A 4,868-nucleotide genomic window follows, 5' to 3' on the forward strand; every position below is an offset into this window, starting at 1 on the left:
TTCTCCCTGGAGAATTAAGGTACTTTGAAATTGTGCATTGATGATGCGCGAGTGCATAATCCTGTCTCTCTTCATGGCGGCATACCGCAATTGTTTTAAATTAATATGATGAAAAATATCACTTTGCAATGTTAACAAATATGATTATTTTAGGACATTACGTGAGCGTCTAATTATAAATATCTCAGAGACATTCCAGCATACTTATCCAGCAACATTATCTGAAACAGTCCAATAAAATTAAAACAAAGTATCTGATAACATTTCTCGGAACATTATACCATAATATAATGTAATATAACGTAATTATGCAAGCAATGTTTTATAAAAGAAAATTCACCGAGTATAGATAAAAATGCGCTTTAAATCTTAGAAGTGTAATGCTCGTTAATTCAACCGGTAAATCGAGTTATCATCAGATAATGAATTTTATCGTTCTTATCGGATGTCTCATGAAACAAAATCCTAATGTGTTTGCAGCTTAAGAAGAATATTGCGGAATAACCCGACGAAGAGTTGAAGATCTGAAGAGTTTCACACAGAGTTTCTGCAAATCGTTATCTTGTAATTACAAGGGTCACAAGTCGGATGATTACCGTTCAAATATATTTCTGCACGTAAAAATCAATAAAAAATTGATTAACGTAGGATACTACCTTTTACTTATCATTATTACGACGACTGCAAATTAATCTTTCATGAGATTGTTAATGCAGTTAAATTAAATACACCGTGATAATAAATTTACTATATATTCTTGGATATGCATCACCGATTAATCTCTGTTTTGCTGGTTTCCTTTCGCAGTATTCTCCCGTCAACTTTCCGATAAGATTAAACGCGACTGATCAAACAAAAATTAATTTCCATGAACTTATTATAAAAAGCTGAAAGAATTGTCGTCAGCTCGAACTTGTTAGTATCTTTTCTAGAGAATAATCTGTCCGGTAAATCTTAATCTATATATGATATATGACGATACTATGGATATCTTGGTACATGTACTTTGTGATTCATAAATGAAAAAAATGATACGACAACTCTGTGACGTACACACACATATACGTTTTCACCTTGGGGATTCCCGCGTTTCAATTTTTACTACTTTGCCTTGCGGCGCGGAAGTAATAATATACGGAATATTTTTTTTCTACACAAATACTTAGATTAGAAATAAATTCAGTTTTTTCTTCTAAATCGAGACAAATAGCAATATTTCCTGTGTCTTCTATTTTGCTTTGCCTAGATTTCATATAGAATATACGCGCAGGTTATTTACGCGCCGGAGAAATGCAAATACGAACCGTGCGTAAATAGAATTACGTTTGGTTGATCGTTTTTTTTTATTTCCATCAAAAACTACACTGGTACAGAGTAATAATTCATTTGTTCAAAAATCTATCAACTAACTGAATTAGGAATATCCATAGCGAAGATTTGCATTTTTATAGTTTTTTTCATACTTTATAACTCTAATATCCCATGTTAAAATGGTGTATATAAAACGAAAAAGATTACTATGTACAGAAATATTATTTTAATCGCATTTGCTAAAAATATTTATGCTTATTTAATAATTCATATGTTTATAATATTTGCACCAATTTTTTAGCATTATATATCCTCCGTATTATATGCATAACTTTAGCGTAATTCCTGGATATTATTCATAGTTTTACCGTGATCCGCTTTATCGTGTTCCGAAATAAATTATTATCTCAAAAAGTTATAACAGATTATAAATAAGTCAAAGTAATTTTATTTTATAGTAATATTTTATGAAATATTTCTATGAAAGTAATGAATGGCCGTACCAATTTAGGATGAACAAGACCCTCGCTTTAGAAAAATGAGAAATAATATAAAAATCGATTTCATTAGTTCGCTTCAAGAATTCTATCATTTTCTTGATCATCTTCTTGGGACTCTAGAGCGCTATCTCCAAATTGACTGCTTCGGGAGTCGATCTAGACATCAACACTCACCCGCAATCAACATTTGCGATGAACGAAACTTGATATCAAAAAACGCTTGCGGGATACTGAAAAACTGAGGAACTTGTTTATTTTTTGGTCGTATTAGTTTTCCGCAATATGTACCGCAAGCGAACTTTTCATATTAATAATTGTTTTCTTCGTTTACCTTAAAAAAGAGAAATTATCCTTTGTATGTTTTTTCGACGTAATGAAGCAACTTGAGATTATGCTATTAAAAGTGCTCGCCTCTTTCTTAACTACTATAATATCTACCGGCCGCAGCTTATACAAAATTGTTTCCTTAAGAATAATATGGTGCACGACAAATTTATTGTTGCTAAGTAAAAGCCTAAGTTAATTCACTGTCTTAGGAAAAATATTGCTTTTATATTAAGTAACTAATATAATTCAAACAAAAATTTCTTACGCAACAGACAACTGCAGTTTGTCTAACATGAAGTTTCCTTTAACGTCAGTTCTTTGAATTTTTAATCGCGCCAGAGAATATGTACAAAGCTCTTTTACGTTTTTGCCAATACAATTTTTATTAAAAATCATAAATTCTCTGATGCGTCAAGGAATTTCCATCGAAATATCTTTAAAGCAACCAATTAATTAGCATCCATTTTCGACGTAAGTGGTCATTCCGCGAGGCTTCCTCGAGTTTTTCGTCGGGACAAAATCAAATCAAGATCCGCAGATCGCTGGTAAGGACGAGGCGACGGTGGCCGCGTCGTGCTCGGGCAAAAGAAAACGACGAAATAAAAAGTCTATCATTTAGTCGGGACCGAAGCCTAATTCAGTCAGGGCAACGAAGGCGAGTTTTGCTCTGAGAGCCTTTGCAAACTGCCTCTTACATTGCCTACCTTGCTTACCTCGGTAACATCGATGACGGAAGCTCGGAAATTCGATTACAGGACCGTTTGAAAGCTTCGTCCTCTCTCTTCTTTAGATGGTCCATTCGCGACGTGCATACGTAATTAAATACGCAATATGCATCTATATGGCAAGCAAAATAGCTGGTGTAGACACTGTTTGCCAATCTGATATTTGTCGGGCCATTTAATACTGTGAATAATTTTGCTATTTTAAAAAGCACATTTGTGAAAAATACGATAATTACTCTGGCTCATATCGCGACATATCGATTGTCTCATCGTTAAATGCAATTATTGGCAAATCTCATGAAAAAAAACACATTTTGTTCAGTATTTCAACAATAATTATTATAAAAATTTCATCATTTATATACAGGATGAGTCAAAAGTATGTTCTAAAACTTCGTGAGCGTGTTCCTGGATAAAAAATATGAAACAAATATTCCTATAGTCATTAGGCTGAAAATGCTTCGTTATCGAAATAATGGACACAAATAGATTTCATAATGTCTGATTCTCAGATCAAAATCTTTCTTTCTACGTTGTTGTATCTATAATGTATCTGTAGTATTTTGATTCTAAATAGCGTTTGTTTACCAGCACACGCTACTATAATCCACTGAAAGAAAAGGGAAGGAGGTTTTAATGCAGGCCTCTATACTTAAGTGCAGTAAAAGATAACGTACTTTATACCTACAATCAAATTAGTATACTTGAAGCAGTTCAATTGAACAGTGTTAGTATATTCATAATTTACTGTAACAGAGTGTAGATAACATTTCCATTTGAAGAAATGAGTAATATAACTTTTAAATAAAGTCATTTGATACCCATTTATGTCCATTATTTTGAAAACAAAGCATTTTCGATTTAATGTTTATAGAAACATTTATTCATACTTTCATCCACGCTCACAAAGTTTTACAACTTTTGACTTACCCTGTATAGAACGACAAGTTTAACACATAATGTTTGATATTTGAAAAATCAAAAACGTCTTTTAAACGTTCATTAATAAATAATTTTAAATCCGCTTTGATAATTATTATGGTTTTGTTAATTAAATTAAGGAGAAAATTTTACGTTCGGAATTATTGAGTGCGCTCTGTACCGCTTATGTAATATTATGTTATGGTTTCCTGAGTGCTTGGCTTTTTACTGTACTAATTGAATTGTTTGTACAGCGTAAACTTTATTACGTAAAAAGTACTTTTAATTTTAAACACTATTTAAAGACTAAATTTCTTCTATAAAATAAAAAGAAAGATTTACATTTTGTTATATTGGCTATAGCATTTCTGTATTGTATTTTAATATTGTAATCAGTAATCCTAACTTAATTGTTAAAAAAAATCTTCTATTACAAGGAAAAATCAGTTTTTAAACTTTTATAATCGTTTATATTCTCATTATTATTCTCAAATTCGAAATTAAATGTTAAAAAAATTAACTAACAATATTTTTTCTATAAATTGCCGATTTAATTTTTTTTTGAAACTTGATTATTAATTTATTTAATTATTTGAATGTATTTATTTTAATTATTCTAAAATTTTCCATCATATTTATACATAAAAATGTTAATTGGCTGCGCCAAAACATCTTATCAACAAAATTCCTTTAATTTAGAAATATGCTGTTATTTATGCCTTTAATAAAAAAAATTTTATCAAATACGTTGCGAGAGAGCAAAAGAAACCGAGTTGACCTAAAAATCATAGCTTTCATGCCGTACATGATCATATCTGATTTCTTCAGATGAGATGCATTTGCATCGAGTCGAGCATATTCTTGGAAAACCTAACTTATATTGAAAAGCACAATATCTCTGCAAGAGATATACTGTAGTTGATAAATTGAATTTTAATACAGGTTTATTATATATATTAAAAGTTTCAATATTGTATTTTGATATTTAATTTGTATTTATATTAAAATTTAGCGTTCACCTTTCTACACATTAAAATTTTATAAAAGATATATAAATAAAAATAGAGATCTGAGGTCATCTTTT

Source organism: Temnothorax curvispinosus, unplaced genomic scaffold (genome assembly GCF_003070985.1).
Source record: "Temnothorax curvispinosus isolate PA1 unplaced genomic scaffold, ASM307098v1 QBEX01008992.1, whole genome shotgun sequence".
In the NCBI taxonomy this organism is placed as follows: Eukaryota; Metazoa; Arthropoda; class Insecta; order Hymenoptera; family Formicidae; genus Temnothorax; species Temnothorax curvispinosus.